The sequence below is a fragment of the Lissotriton helveticus genome, chromosome 4_1, assembly GCF_964261635.1.
Source record: "Lissotriton helveticus chromosome 4_1, aLisHel1.1, whole genome shotgun sequence".
NCBI classification, from domain to species: Eukaryota; Metazoa; Chordata; class Amphibia; order Caudata; family Salamandridae; genus Lissotriton; species Lissotriton helveticus.
This window is the reverse complement of record NC_136063.1, coordinates 1,600,424,565-1,600,441,809: the sequence shown is the minus strand read 5'-3', so window position 1 is coordinate 1,600,441,809 and position 17,245 is coordinate 1,600,424,565.

Below are 17,245 nucleotides of genomic sequence, written 5' to 3'. Positions count from 1 at the left end.
TAGTTTGAGAAATTAAAATGGTATCATCCGCGAATAATAGCGCGGGTACCCTTTCCCCATTTAATTTTGGGGAGTCATTTTTGCAACCCTCTAAGTGTGCAGGAATGTCGTTCACAAAAAGGGAAAATAAAGTGGGGGCCAGGACGCAGCCTTGGCGAACACCATGCTCAATAGGTATGTTCTGGGTTAATTCCCCATTGGGGCCCCATCTCACTTTAGCAAAGTTCTTGGCATGCAACCCAACTATCTGAACCAGCAGGCAGTTGGGTAGCCCTGCCTCATGGAGGGTCTCGTGGCACTAGATCGAAAGCTACTCTGAAATCTACGAAAGCAACGTATAAATGTCCCTTTTTGATCTGAAAATATTTCCAGTAAAGGCAACAAAATCTAAAAACTTGGTCGATGGTGCTCACTTTGTTCCTAAACCCAGCTTGAAACTTCGTGAGGACCGAGTTATCTTCCAACTACAAGTTTACACAAATTAAAATATGCCTAGAATAAATGTTCTGGAGAATATCCATTAGGCTAATTGGCCGGTAATTAGAGGTTCCGACCGATCACCCTTTTTAAAAATTAAAACAATCTCAGCTCCCCGACAACTTTCAGGAAAGTCTACACTACATTACAGCATATTGCACAAGTGATTTATGTAAGGTGCCCATACCTTTAGGTCATGCTTGTAGAAGTCCCCAGGAATTTTATCTAAGCCAGGTGCTTTGGTATTTTTCACTGCATTGATGGCTGTTTCAGTTTCCTCTATTGTAAATTCCAGATTAGCATTGGAAGGTGTGGACCATGGAACCTCCTCGCTAGTGATGTTAGTGGCTTCGTCGTATTTTTTATATAGGGTAGTGAAGTGGTTAACCCACGTGAGTTAGTCAAGATAAACGTCTTTGACAACTCTCCCTTCGTGGTTCCCATTGGCAACCAGCCTCCAGAATCCTATATTGTCCATAGCCTTTGCAGCTACCAGCATATCCGCCCAGTTATTTTCCTCCCAGGCTTTCCTTGAATCAGCCTGCACCTGTTTATAAGCTTTTCTTGCCACCCTAACATCGTCCGGAGATTTAGTTTTGATCGCCAACAAGAGGCTTTCTTTGAATTGTCTGCATGTATTGCCATACCATGGCTTACTATGGGACAGATTTGGTCATTTCTGAAGGTTCTTTTTTGGAATTTTTGTGACTAGAAGTTTCAGGGTTTCGAAAAGCTCATTGTGAAGTGCAATGAAGCGTCCTGGATTATCAGCCTCAGGTGGGGAACCTATGAAGGCCGACAATGAACTTGCGAATTGTAGATAGATTTCTGCAAGGATGTTGCCATGCTCCAGTATATGGGACCACTTTAGGGCTCGTCTGTTGTTACTAACAAAGATCTTGTCACGTGATCCACTATGTGGGTCAGTTATATTTGCACCCCAAGCCCCCTGTACCAAGCATGCTTCTAACTGTAAGTCCAAGGGACGGTGATCACTCTCTATCCTGTCTTTCACCTCTAAGTCGATCATATGCTGCCAGATAGTCAGGGAAACGATTACAAAATCTAAATTGCTTTTGCAATTGTTCCTAAGGAATGTTGGCTTTTTTAGACGTGTCCGACGGGAAACGGCCATTGCAAGCCCTAAGACCATGTTCCGCGGACAACTTCATTAGTTGAACTGCCAAAACTGAACAATGTACAGAATCATTATTATCCAACAAGGGAATATTGTTTGCCTGATCTTCTTCATCAAAGATATCGCTCAGTCCTAGGATTGGTTCATAGTTGCAATTTAGATCACCAGCTATAATAACAGCTTCTTCGTCAACTATTCTACTTAAAAAGGAGTTCAGCTTTACCAAAATTAATGATTCCTTGGATACTGAAGCGGGTCTATTATAGACATTAATTAAATAGAGTGTTTTCCCTTCGTTAGTTGTAATTTTTAGTGCCAGTATGTCCAACGAGCTTGTGTCTATAACTTCTACCTTAATCCTCAAAGTTACTTTGACCCAGGTAATTAAACCACCTGATGGTCTTCCCCTTACGGAAGGGATGGCACCAATTTCAAAGGACTTGTAGCCTACCCTATGGGGCGTATCGAGTGCCCATGATTCTTGAAGAAGGCAAAAATCACCAGAACCAATATACTTTGCCCAATCAGGATCCCTCAGGTTCTTTGTAACACCAGCTATATTCTATGATATTAATTTCAGGGTCTTATCATTACTGCTGCTCGTGGGTAGTAGCTCCGGGTTTGGGGTCCTGATATTTAAAGCGATAGCTCCCATACATAACTCTCCCATGGAGTTCTGTCCTTCCAGTAGTTCAGTTCGCTCTCCCTGTATGGTGACACTATTTGTATGCCCTGGTTTATGTGTAGATGGATCCTGTGGTCCGTACCCCTGGGCACAAGCTGCCACAACTGCTCCTTTGCTGCTAGTAATACTAGGGGCTTCTGTATGTCCTTTCCCATGATCATAATTGAACATAGGGCTCAGCAAGCAAGGCTTACCATCTACGGGCTGATTGTCATTTAATCAATAAAATACTTTATTTTTGAGTGTCCAGAAGGATTCTTCTTGTTGGTTGCCTAGCTCAGGGACCCCTGTCAGGGCAATTACATAGGGGCTAGCATCTGGTGGTAAGTTAATATAACCTCCCCTCGGTTTTCTCTCTGTTTGATACCCTTTCCAATCCTGCTGCTTGGATTTAATAACATTAGTGCCCTGTGCTAGGGTTTCCTTAACTGTTGCAACAGAACTTACTGGATTTACCATGGTTGCATTTTTATTGTTCTCGCTCGTTCCCTGGGTCAAAGGCTGGGGTATGTTCGTGTCTAGTGCTGGTGCGATTAAGGCAGCACCCCCGGTTGGTTTGGAAGGTGGTCCAACTATACTGAGACTTGCGAGTGTTATAATACTTTTTTCAACCTCTAATAGCTGGTTTTCTATGCGTGACAGTCTGGTTTCCAGTGGGGTTAGATGTTTTTTTTACATTTCCCCCATATTCTTTAGCAGGATTGCAGTTCCCTCATCAGCCGTCCCTGCTCTACTGTCTCCCACCTCGTCTCTAACTACAAAATCCTGTGATTCCTAGCGCCCTCCCGTCTCCCACGTTGTTGTCTTGTATTAGCATCGTCTTCCTGATCCTCTAGCACTGTGGTTTCGTTTATGGTATCGTCCACTACAACTGGCCCTATATGTGAGCTAGGAGTGTGGTGCACGTCTGCTTGTAACATAATAGGAGTAGGACAGTCAATGTGTTCTGGGGTTCTGGTAGATGCTATGTGACCCAAGGACGATCTTTTGGCATAGCAGGGTCCTCTGACATTCTTCTGGCCACTGCTAGATTCAGTGACACTCTTTGTTCCATTAAACTTATGCCCTGATCTATTACGGAGTTAGCTCTGGTAATAAAGTTGTCACGGGTACCTGTTAGCTGTCCCCCTCCCTTTACAGCCTTGCTCCTACTTTCGCGAGTGGCCATCCTGAAGAACGCTTGATCTATGGTAGTACACAAGCACTCGTGGTCAGAAATTTAATCTAGAGTACATACAGTTTTTGGTCCCACGAGAGTATAAGCACAAGAGGGGTGGCCCGGTCCGGTCTTGATCAGTCTGGAACGGGCTAGAACGGGCCCGCCCTTGGCCTGGGCTTCGCCCGGAGCTCTTCCACGCACGTTCCGCCTGCGCGGATAAGGAGGAGCCTAAATAGCGATGAACGATGGCGGGAAGAGGACCAGCTGCGGCTGATGACACGCCGCACTGCAGGCTGGTCCTCGCAGTCCCGCGATCAGCCCGTAGATGGTAAGCGCCTCCTCCAAGTCCGGTGCTCTTTCCCACTAGAACAACACCAAAGAACTCCAAAGTGAGCGGTTCCCGCAAAGCGGGGGCCGCGAGAGGTAGTGGTTTGAGGAATTAAAGGGCAGGATTCCCTGGAGTCACCAGCACGAACTCAGACAAACTGTTCGACTGCACCAAGTAGGCTGCGGCAGTACGGGGATTTATCCAGGCGATGAACGATGGCGGGAAGAGGACCAGCTGCGGCTGATGACACGCCGCACTGCAGGCTGGTCCTCGCAGTCCCACGATCAGCCGTAGATGATAAGCGCCTCCTCCAAGTCCGGTGCTCTTTCCCACTAGAACAACACCTATATGTCTATAACTTCTACCTTAATCCTCAAAGTTACTTTGACCCAGGTAATTAAACCACCTGATGGTCTTCCCCTTACGGAGGGGATGGCACCAATTTCAAAGGACTTGTAGCCTACCCTATGGGGCGTATCGAGTGCCCATGATTCTTGAAGAAGGCAAAAATCACCAGAACCAATATACTTTGCCCAATCAGGATCCCTCAGGTTCTTTGTAACACCAGCTATATTCTATGATATTAATTTCAGGGTCTTATCATTACTGCTGCTCGTGGGTAGTAGCTCCGGGTTTGGGGTCCTGATATTTAAAGCGATAGCTCCCATACATAACTCTCCCATGGAGTTCTGTCCTTCCAGTGGTTCAGTTCGCTCCCCCTGTATGGTGACACTATTTGTATGCCCTGGTTTATGTGTAGATGGATCCTGTGGTCCGTACCCCTGGGCACAAGCTGCCACAACTGCTCCTTTGCTGCTAGTAATACTAGGGGCTTCTGTATGTCCTTTCCCATGATCATAATTGAACATAGGGCTCAGCAAGCAAGGCTTACCATCTACGGGCTGATTGTCATTTAATCAATAAAATACTTTATTTTTGAGTGTCCAGAAGGATTCTTCTTGTTGGTTGCCTAGCTCAGGGACCCCTGTCAGGGCAATTACATAGGGGCTAGCATCTGGTGGTAAGTTAATATAACCTCCCCTCGGTTTTCTCTCTGTTTGATACCCTTTCCAATCCTGCTGCTTGGATTTAATAACATTAGTGCCCTGTGCTAGGGTTTCCTTAACTGTTGCAACAGAACTTACTGGATTTACCATGGTTGCATTTTTATTGTTCTCGCTCGTTCCCTGGGTCAAAGGCTGGGGTATGTTCGTGTCTAGTGCTGGTGCGATTAAGGCAGCACCCCCGGTTGGTTTGGAAGGTGGTCCAACTATACTGAGACTTGCGAGTGTTATAATACTTTTTTCAACCTCTAATAGCTGGTTTTCTATGCGTGACAGTCTGGTTTCCAGTGGGGTTAGACGTTTTTTTTACATTTCCCCCATATTCTTTAGCAGGATTGCAGTCCCCTCATCAGCCGTCCCTGCTCTACTGTCTCCCACCTCGTCTCTAACTACAAAATCCTGTGATTCCTAGCACCCTCCCGTCTCCCACGTTGTTGTCTTGTATTAGCATCGTCTTCCTGATCCTCTAGCTCTGTGGTTTCGTTTATGGTATCGTCCACTACAACTGGCCCTATATGTGAGCTAGGAGTGTGGTGCACGTCTGCTTGTAACATAATAGGAGTAGGACAGTCAATGTGTTCTGGGGTTCTGGTAGATGCTATGTGACCCAAGGACGATCTTTTGGCCATAGCAGGGTCCTCTGACATTCTTCTGGCCACTGCTAGATTCAGTGACACTCTTTGTTCCATTAAACTTATGCCCTGATCTATTACGGAGTTAGCTCTGGTAATAAAGTTGTCACAGGTACCTGTTAGCTGTCCCCCTCCCTTTACAGCCTTGCTCCTACTTTCGCGAGTGGCCATCCTGAAGAACGCTTGATCTATGGTAGTACACAAGCACTCGTGGTCAGAAATTTAATCTAGAGTACATACAGTTTTTGGTCCCACGAGAGTATAAGCACAAGAGGGGTGGCCCGGTCCGGTCTTGATCAGTCTGGAACGGGCTAGAACGGGCCCGCCCTTGGCCTGGGCTTCGCCCGGAGCTCTTCCACGCACGTTCCGCCGGCGCGGATAAGGAGGAGCCTAAATAGCGATGAACGATGGCGGGAAGAGGACCAGCTGCGGCTGATGACACGCCGCACTGCAGGCTGGTCCTCGCAGTCCCGCGATCAGCCCGTAGATGGTAAGCGCCTCCTCCAAGTCCGGTGCTCTTTCCCACTAGAACAACACCAAAGAACTCCAAAGTGAGCGGCTCCCGCGAAGCGGGGGCCGCGAGAGGTAGTGGTTAGAGGAATTAAAGGGCAGGATTCCCTGGAGTCACCAGCACGAACTCAGACAAACTGTTCGACTGCACCAAGTAGGCTGCGGCAGTACGGGGATTTATCCAGGCGATGAACGATGGCGGGAAGAGGGCCAGCTGCGGCTGATGACACGCCGCACTGCAGGCTGGTCCTCGCAGTCCCGCGATCAGCCCGTAGATGGTAAGCGTCTCCTCCAAGTCCGGTGCTCTTTCCCACTAGAACAACACCAAAGAACTCCAAAGCGAGCGGTTCCCGCAAAGCGGGGGCCGCGAGAGGTAGTGGTTTGAGGAATTAAAGGGCAGGATTCCCTGGAGTCACCAGCACGAACTCAGACAAACTGTTCAACTGCACCAAGTAGGCTGTGGCAGTAAGGGGATTTATCCAGGCGATGAACAATGGTGGGAAGAGGACCAGCTGTGGCTGATGACACGCCGCACTGCAGGCTGGTCCTCGCAGTCCCGCGATCAGCCGTAGATGATAAGCGCCTCCTCCAAGTCCGGTGCTCTTTCCCACTAGAACAACACCTATATGTCTATAACTTCTACCTTAATCCTCAAAGTTACTTTGACCCAGGTAATTAAACCACCTGATGGTCTTCCCCTTACGGAGGGGATGGCACCAATTCCAAAGGACTTGTAGCCTACCCTATGGGGCGTATCGAGTGCCCATGATTCTTGAAGAAGGCAAAAATCACCAGAACCAATATACTTTGCCCAATCAGAATCCCTCAGGTTCTTTGTAACACCAGCTATATTCTATGATATTAATTTCAGGGTCTTATCATTACTGCTGCTCGTGGGTAGTAGCTCCGGGTTTGGGGTCCTGATATTTAAAGAGATAGATCCCATAGATAACTCTCCCATGGAGTTCTGTCCTTCCAGGGGTTCAGTTCGCTCTCCCTGTATGGTGACACTATTTGTATGCCCTGGTTTATGTGGAGATGGATCCTGTGGTCCGTACCCCTGGGCACAAGCTGCCACAACTGCTCCTTTGCTGCTAGTAATACTAGGGGATTCTGTATGTCCTTTCCCATGATCATAATTGAGCATAGGGCTCAGCAAGCAAGGACTGCCTTTGGTGCTAGATTTGCAACCCACAATTGGCTTCAGTCAATCTACTGCTTCTAAGCAGCTAAATCTATTGAAAGTTGGGGCCCCTACCCATTGGTTTGGATTGCCCATGCCCCTTTCACGGATCCCACTTCGAGCATGATTATTGACCCTAGTCCAACTTCCGCCACCTTCAGGACATGTCCTGGGTGGATAAAAAAACGAAAGAGGTCTGGTTTCGATTGGGGAGATCCCTCCTTGGAAGTTCTGCGAACATATATGATACACAGTTCCTGGGTCTTCAAAGTTAACTACCACACAATCACCAGTGGTTGATTTTCTTGAGGGGCCTATCCAAGGAACCTTTCGAACCATTAATATTTTACTCTTTATGTGAGTGGGTAAGGGCCTATTGTCATTTAGCCAATAAGATACTTTATTTTTGAGTGTCCAGAAGGATTCTTCTTGTTGGTTGCCTAGCTCAGGGACCCCTGTCAGGACAATTACATAGGGGCTAGCATCTGGTGGTAAGTTAATATAACCTCCCCTCGGTTTTCTCTCAGTTTGATACCCTTTCCAATCCTGCTGGTTGGATTTAATAACATTAGTGCCCTGTGCTAGGGTTTCCTTAACTCCTTAACTGTTGCAACAGAACTTACTGGATTTACCATGGTTGCATTTTTATTGTTCTCGCTCGTTCCCTGGGTCAAAGGCTGACCCTTCGTGTCTAGTGCTGGTGCCATTAAGGCAGCACCCCCGGTTGGTTTGGAAGGTGGTTCAACTATACTGAGACTTGCCAGTGTTATAATACTTTTTTCAACCTCTAATAGCTGGTTTTCTATGCGTGACAGTCTGGTTTCCAGTGGGGTTAGAAGTTTTTTTTTTATTTCCCCCATATTCTTTAGCAGGATTGCAGTCCTCTCATCAGCCGTCCCTGCTCTACTGTCTCCCACCTCGTCTCTAACTACAAAATACTGTGATTCCTCTGGTATATCAAGATTAACAACAATTTGAGCGTCGTCCTCATCCCGCCCATTCTGTTCTGCCTGTGAAACAAACCCTATTTCCTCCCCCTCTTCGTTCGCTATGTCCCTATTCCCCTGTGCTTTTCTAACTTTTACTTTTTTCCTAGCGTGAACAGGAGCGGTCGGGCGTTTCCGTTTCGATATAGCACCCTCCCGTCTCCCACGTAGTTGTCTTTTATTAGCATTGTCTTCCTTATCCTCTAGCTCTGTGGTTTCGTTTATGGTATCGTCCACTACAACTGGCCCTATATGTGAGCTAGGAGTGTGGTGCACGTCTGCTTGTAACACAATAGGAGTAGGACAGTCAATGTGTTCTGGGGTTCTGGCAGATGCTATGTGACCCATGGACATTCTTCTGGCCACTGCTAGATTCAGTGACACTCTTTGTTCCATTAAACTTATGCCCTGATCTATTACGGAGTTAGCTCTGGTAATAAAGTTGTCAAGGGTACCTGTTAGCTGTCCCCCTCCCTTTACAGCCTTGCTCCTACTTTTGCGAGTAGCCATCCTGAAGAATGTTTGATCTATGGTAGTACACAAGCACTCGTAGTCAGAAATTTATTCTAGAGTACGTACAGTTTTTGGTCCCAAAGGAGTATAAGCACAAGAGGGGTGGCCCGGTCCGGTCTTGATCAGTCTGGAATGGGCTAGGATGGGCCCGCCCTTGGCCTGGGCTTCGCTAGGAGCTCTTCCGCGTGCGGTCCGCCTGCGCGGATAAGGAGGAGCCTAAATAGCGATGAACGATGGCGGGAAGAGTACCAGCTGCGGCTGATGACACGCCGCACTGCAGGCTGGTCCTCGCAGTCCCGCGATCACCCCGTAGATGGCAAGCGCCTCCTCCAAGTCCGGTGCTCTTTCCCACTAGAACAACACCAAAGAACTCCAAAGCGAGCGGCACCCGCAAAGCAGGGGCCGCGAGAGGTAGTGGTTTGAGCAATTAAAGGGCAGGATTCCCTGGAGTCACCAGCACGAACTCAGACAAACTGTTCGACTGCACCAAGTAGGCTGCGGCAGTACGGGGATTTATCCAGGCGATGAACGATGGCGGGAAGAGGACCAGCTGCGGCTGATGACACGCCGCACTGCAGGTGGTCCTCGCAGTCCCGCGATCAGCCCGTAGATGGTAAGCGCCTCCTCCAAGTCCGGTGCTCTTTCCCATTAGAACAACACCAAAGAACTCCAAAGCGAGCGGCTCCCGCGAAGTGGGGGCCGCGAGAGGTAGTGGTTTGAGGAATTAAAGGACAGGATTCCCTAGGGTTACCAGCACGAATTCAGACAAACTGTTTGACTGCACCAAGTAGGCTGCGGCAGTACGGGGATTTATCCAGGCGATGAACGATGGCGGGAAGAGGACCAGCTGCGGCTGATGACACTGCAGGCTTGTCCTCGCAGTCCCGCGATCAGCCCGTAGATGGTAAGCGCCTCCTCCAAGTCCAGTGCGAAGCGGGGGCCGCGAGAGGTAGTGGTTTGAGGAATTAATGGTTTGAGGAATTAAAGGGCAGGATTCCCTGGAGTCACCAGCACGAACTCAGACAAACTGTTCGACTGCACCAAGTAGGCTGCGGCAGTACGGGGATTTATTCATTTATTACATATTAGGCATTGTGTGCAAAGATATGGAGTTCCAGCCAGTGCTTTAAATGGGAAATTAGAAGTGCTGGTACTCACTAATTAGACTGGGTAGGTATTTAGGGGCATGTCTGGGGGCATGTCTGTGAGCCAGGAATTTAATAATAGCCACATAAGTAAGCTTTAATGCAAATGCTCTGATTGTCATGTTAAGCGCCTAAATGCCCATGGGCCAAATTCACGCAAAATCAAAGTGCCTCCTTACATAAGAGACATGGCAAGCATCAGCTTCTATGTCATACGGAGATCCCTCCTTGGAAGTTTCGCGAACATATATGATACACAGTTCGTGGGTCTTCAAAGTTAACTACCACACAATCCCCAGTGGTTGATTTTCTTGAGGGGCCTATCCAAGGAACCCTTCGAACTATTAATATTTTACTCTTTATGTGAGTGGGTAAGGGCCTATTGTCATTTAGCCAATAAGATACTTTATTTTTGAGTGTCCAGAAGGATTCTTCTTGTTGGTTGCCTAGCTCAGGGACCCCTGTCAGGACAATTACATAGGGGCTAGCATCTGGTGGTAAGTTAATATAACCTCCCCTCAGTTTTCTCTCTGTTTGATACCCTTTCCAATCCTGCTGGTTGGATTTAATAACATTAGTGCCCTGTGCTAGGGTTTCCTTAACTGTTGCAACAGAACTTACTGGATTTACCATGGTTGCATTTTTATTGTTCTCGCTCGTTCCCTGGGTCAAAGGCTGGGGTATGTTCGTGTCTAGTGCTGGTCCCATTAAGGCAGCACCCCCGGTTGGTTTGGAAGGCAGTCCAACTATACTGAGACTTGCCAGTGTTATAATACTTTTTTCAACCTCTAATAGCTAGTTTTCTATGCGTGACAGTCTGGTTTCCAGTGGGGTTAGAAGTTTTTTTTTAATTTCCCCCATATTCTTTAGCAGGATTGCAGTCCCCTCATCAGCCGTCCCTGCTCTACTGTCTCCCACCTCTTCTCTAAATACAGAATCCTGTGATTCCTCTGGTATATCAAGATTAACAACAATTTGAGCGTCATCCTCATCCTGCCCATTCTGTTCTGCCTGTGAAACAAACCCTATTTCCTCCCCCTCTTTGTTCGCTATGTCCCTATTCCCCTGTGCTTTTGTAACTTTTACTTTTTTCCTAGCGTGAGCAGGAGCGGTCGGGCGTTTCCGTTTCGATATAGCACCCTCCCGTCTCCCACGTAGTTGTCTTGTATTAGCATCGTCTTCCTGATCCTCTAGCTCTTTGGTTTCGTTTATGGTATCGTCCACTACAACTGGCCCTATATGTGAGCTAGGAGTGTGGTGCACGTCTGCTTGTAACACAATAGGAGTAGGACAGTCAATGTGTTCTGGGGTTCTGGCAGATGCTATGTGACCCAAGGATGATCTTTTGGCCATAGCAGGGTCCTGTGACATTCTTCTGGCCACTGCTAGATTCAGTGACACTCTTTGTTCCATTAAACTTATGCCCTGATCTATTACGGAGTTAGCTCTGGTAATAAAGTTGTCAAGGGTACCTGTTAGCTGTCCCCCTCCCTTTACAGCCTTGCTCCTACTTTCGCGAGTGGCCATCCTGAAGAACGCTTGATCTATGGTAGTACACAAGCACTCGTGGTCAGAAATTTAATCTAGAGTACATACAGTTTTTGGTCCCACGAGAGTATAAGCACAAGAGGGGTTGCCCGGTCCGGTCTTGATCAGTCTGGAACGGGCAAGGACGGGCCCGCCCTTTGCCCGGGCTTCGCTAGGAGCTCTTCCGCGCGCCTTCCGCCTGCGTGGATAAGGAGGAGCCTAAATAGCGATGAACGATGGCGGGAAGAGTACCAGCTGCGGCTGATGACACGCCGCACTGCAGGCTGGTCCTCGCAGTCCCGCGGTCGGCCCGTAGATGGTAAGCACCTCCTCCAAGTCCGGTGCTCTTTCCCACTAGAACAACACCAAAGAACTCCAAAGCGAGCGGCTCCCGCGAAGCGGGGGCCGCGAGAGATAGTGGTTTGAGGAATTAAAGGGCAGGATTCCCTGGAGTCACCAGCACGAACTCAGACAAACTGTTCGACTGCACCAAAAGGGCTGTGGCAGTACGGTGATTTATCCAGGCGATGAACGATGGCGGGAAGAGGACCAGCTGCGGCTGATGACACGCCGCACTGCAGGTGGTCCTCGCAGTCCCGCAATCAGCCCGTAGATGGTAAGCGTCTCCTCCAAGTCCCGTGCTCTTTCCCACTAGAACAACCCCAAAGAACTCCAAAGCGAGCGGATCCCGCAAAGCGGGGGCCGCGAGAGGTAGTGGTTTGAGGAATTTAAGGGCAGGATTCCCTGGAGTCACCAGCACGAACTCAGACAAACTGTTCAACTGCACCAAGTAGGCTGCGGCAGTACGGGGATTTATCCAGGCGATGAACGATGGCGGGAAGAGGACCAGCTGCGGCTGATGACATGCCGCACTGCAGGCTGGTCCTCGCAGTCCCGCGATCAGCCGTAGATGGTAAGCGCCTCCTCCAAGTCCGGTGCTCTTTCCCACTAGAACAACACCAAAGAACTCCAAAGCGAGCGGCTCCCGCGAAGCGGGGGCCGTGAGAGGTAGTGGTTTGAGGAATTAAAGGGCAGGATTCCCTGGAGTCACCAGCACGAACTCAGACAAACTGTTCGACTGCACCAAGTAGGCTGCGGCAGTATGGGGATTTATCCAGGCGATGAAAAATGGCGGGAAGAGGACCAGCTGCGGCTGATGACACGCCGCACTGCAGGCTGGTCCTCGCAGTGCCGCGATCAGCCATAGATGGTAAGCGCCTCCTCCAAGTCCGGTGCTCTTTCCCACTAGAACAACACCAAAGAACTCCAAAGCTAGCGGCCCCCGCGAAGCGGGGGCCTCGAGAGTTAGTGGTTTGATGAATTAAAGGACAGGATTCCCTGGAGTCACCAGCACAAATTCAGACAAACTGTTTGACTGCACCAAGTAGGCTGCGGCAGTACGGGGATTTATCCAGGCGATGAACGATGGCGGGAAGAGGACCAGCTGCGGCTGATGACACTGCAGGCTGGTCCTCGCAGTCCCGCGATCAGCCCGTAGATGGTTAGCCCCTCCTCCAAGTCCGGTGCTCTTTCCCACTAGAACAACACCAAAGAACTCCAAAGCGAGCCGCCCCCGCGAAGCGGGGGCCGCGAGAGGTAGTGGTTTGAGGAATTAATGGTTTGAGGAATTAAAGGGCAGGATTCCCTGGAGTCACCAGCACGAACTCAGACAAACTGTTCGACTGCACCAAGTAGGCTGCGGCAGTACGGGGATTTATTCATTTATAACGTAGTAGGCATTGTGTGCAAAGATATGGAGGTCCAGCCAGTGCTTTAAATGGGAAATTAGAAGTGCTGGTACTCACTAATTAGCCTGGGTAGGTATTTAGGGGCATGTCTGGGGGCATGTCTGTGAGCCAGGAATTTAATAATAGCCACATAAGTAAGCTTTAATGCAAATGCTCTGATTGTCATGTAAAGCGCTTAAATGCCCATGGGCCAAATTCACGCAAAATCAAACTGCCTCCTTATACATAAGAGACATGGTAAGCATCAGCTTCTATGTCATGCGTGCAGAGCCCAATTTTTTACTGTTTGATATTGCACGAATTTGGCCATGGGCATTTAAGCGATTTACATACAATCAGAACATCTGTATTAAAGCTTACTTTTTTAAGACCCCTGGTTAAGGGAGTTCTCCAGAACCACAGGATGATGGGCGGGCGTCGGGATTCGACCATGGTTCTTCAGATCCACTCTGGGCACCTCCGACCATATCCTCATTCTTGTTGCGATGCCAATGAAAACCGGAGGTGCAACTAGAGGCAAACTTCGGGGGGGGGGGGGGTAATTCTTTCAGCAATAGGCAGCAATAAGAAACAACAAAGCCTCATTAAAAAGCAATTGGTCTTTTAAAGACCTGTGAAGTACTCGGGTACAGCTGTGTGCGCGCCCTGGAAGCTATCTCATCCTGGGCTGCCACACGACAGCTGGAGGGCGTGATGGGGGTGTCTGAAGCCCTTTGATCCCAATGGGCTTGGGCGCCTGATGAGAACCTAACACTACAGGAGTAACCCAGCGCAGATATACACAGGCTGTTGCCAGCCAGAGCAGCACATCAACACGCACCATCTGTTGCGCGTACCCGTACTTCAGGGCCTGAGTCATGCTGCTTCATGGAGTACCGGTACTCTCCTTGCCCGAAAATAAGTTCCGGTGCTCAGGGGGAGAAAACTGAGAAGAGCCGGTACTCAGTACTGGTGAGTACCAGCCCATTTAAAGCACTGGTTCCAGCAAATACTTGAGTTCTGTTGGTCATCTTCCCCTCACCCCACCGGTGCATAGTCATCATATTACAGAAAACATTAAGCAGGAGTGCAGCCATTTCTTTTGAAAACAAATCCATATATATTCTTCCATAAATATAAATTCTGTGCTTTGTAGACTTGGAGATCATTTCAACAGAAGAAATCCCCAGATCCGTAGTTTTGGCCATAGATTGTACTACTGAATATCAACAAGAAGAACGCCAACATGGAAGAATATCAAGCGACAAAATATCTCAAGGTAACTGCATGTAGCGAAGAACAGATTTACTCTTTCTAACACCACATCTTCGTAGTGTGAAGATATATGTATCACATAGGTACAAATATGTGGAGTTTGGTATAGAAAATCCGAACTTACTTACCTGTCTTTTTTTTCTATAGCTGGTCTTCGAACTTTAGTACCATCGATATTCTGACTTCGATATTTAGTATGCCCACCATGGCTATGCATCATTAAAAGGCATGCTCAATCATTGGTGATATTTCTTAAAATATAAATGGGCATTGTCCAAGCATAATCTATGCTCAGCACAAAATACAAAAGTTCAGATGGAAGGGCTTGCATGTTACAATGTATGCTGTTTGGAGTGCATCCTATGTGCCAACCCCGCTCCCACATGGCCAGACTGGTCGTAGCGGGCCCCGGGCGTTTTCCCGGTGGGCTGGAAGGGTAGGGGCCTGTTTTGTTGCTGGGAGCAGGATTTGCAGCAGGGCTGTGATATCGGCCCCCTGTAACAAAAGTGGGAGCATGCAGCGGGATTGGTGCTTCTCACTAGCACAACCCCCCCTCTCCCCCCCCCCCCAATCGGCTCGACCAGGACCGGTCCAGCAGATTGCCAGGGCTGGTTGCTGTTACCAGTCCGGCCATGTACTTCTACAGGAATAGCTCACCCAAACTGGTAGAGCAGGTCCTCTGTACTCACAGCAAAGGATACACAAAATTATTGCCTGCATTGCTAAGCACAGCGAAAAAAGAGATGCACCTATGGATACTTGAAACCAAAACGTAGTCTGGGAACGCTTGCAGTTTTGCATTTCGAGCTATTTGGATTTCCTGCAGCTTTATTACGTTTTTTTCCAAGTCTCCTCCTCATTGTGTTCATCCAATGAAAATCAATTCCTACATCTGAGAACAGGGCACTGACGTCTCAAACTAGTGGTGGGGGTCTAGTGTGTTGATCTACATAGTGCTATTGTGAACAGTAGATGACTGTCTTTTCGCCACATGAATGGGGTGTTTGTAGCACATGTTGTTTACAAAGTGGATTTCCTTTTTCTGCCTCATCAAAACAACAATTCACTAAAACAAAGACTAATGAAAGCTGCATTTTGCTAAAATGCATTAATATTTATGAAGCTGCCTGTGTGCGAACTGTGCTATTTAAATAAATTGTAAATTGTAACTGCAATTGTAAATTGTATTTATATAGTGCTTCCTGCCCCTGATGAGGCTCTGAAGCACTTTTCGGCGAGTAGCTCACTACTCTGCAACCCAAGGTGGATAAGTGGTGGATTAGAAGAGAACAAATGTAAATTGTTATTGAGAGTGGTGGGCTTGTGCGCCTGTTAGTTGGATTAATTGAATAGGAGAGGGATAAAGAAGGGAAGAGTTTGGAAAGTGTTATTTTGGAGTCCATAGCAGTATGTGAGGTTTGGAATTAGTCAGAGAGTGGAGGTAGGGGGATATTTTGAAAGACGTTTTAGGAGGAGTCATAGAATAGTGGTTTGGAGAGTGTTACATTAAAAATAGAATATAACACTATATAACACTAATGTGTAAATACTACTAATAATATGTAAATAACATAATATGTTCACATAAAATCGACTATGTTAAAGCAAGGATAGTATTCTTGCTGACAAGATACAACAGAAAGACTATTCGCTGTGGAGACGTAACTGTCTGGAAATATATTATTAAGAAGCCATAGGTTTACCCCACTTACTTTTTTTTATCAATTAATAACCAACTTTTGCTTTTCGGTCATATGTCAAAATATTGAGCACAATTATATTCTGCTACAAAGGTAACATGGTCTAAATACCTTCTAAAATATTATGAAGGTAATTATAATACCTTTAATTGCGTGAGGGAATTATCTTTTGCGCCCTTCCCTATCTACCCTCCTCTTCCCAGCAGTGCTTGTAAGGGCTTAGCAAAAGCATTGCATATACATGATGTAAGATCGCCTTCTCTCTTTCCTCTCTCGTGCCCCATGCCTCCCTGCCCACTCGACTCACCTCCTGTTCTCATTGTAGTCCCCACCTCCAGCCTCTTCTTCCGCTCCCCCCACCTCCTTCCCGCTTCCACCCTACTAAGTAGACAGATGCTTATGGCCTGAAGCTCACAACTCACTGCCCCTCTATCTTCTTTTTCCAGCTTTGAGGTGATCCAAAGGTGGCATAAGGCACTACACAAATCATCAACGCAATTTACAACCACACATTTTTGCATAGAAAAGTGTGCTCTTTATTATCATAAAAAGGAAAAGTTGTTCTTTGAAAAAAACTAAAATGGTTCAAGTGTTCTAAACGACAGATCCAACACTAAGTAAGGAAAAAATGCCTTTTCGCATACTGCTTCGAAATGTTTCCAGTTGAATCACAGTTCTTCGTGGGTATGACTTGTTGCTCTGGAATTTACAGCCGTTTAACACCAAACAGTAGGACAGTTATAAAAAGAGAAAAAAATACAAAAGTAGGTTCTTGTGGCAGTCAGATGATAGGAAAAACAGATTCAGACCCCTAGTTGCCAAAGTTCTGGTGAGACATGCTTAATGTACCGGCCACAGCAATTTCTGCTTTGATGAGATATCCGCTGGAAATCGGTTTATTTTTTAGTTTGACGGTGGCTGTTACTGTTTCTTCATTTTTTTATTGTTTAAACGTGTTTGTTTCGTCTGTTTTTGTGATTTGTTGCAAGATGAACTAAAACGGCATCTGGGTGTTATGCATAACTAACTACAGCATTTCCCAAATGCAAGAAAATAATCTAAATGCTCAGCTTAACAGAAAGAATTTCATATAATTATTTAATATTGGATTGGGTATGTAGTAAACATTGAGAACTGACTCTGCTCTTGGCGGTCACAATCTGCGACAGGTAAGGGAATTTTGTCACGGGGACAAT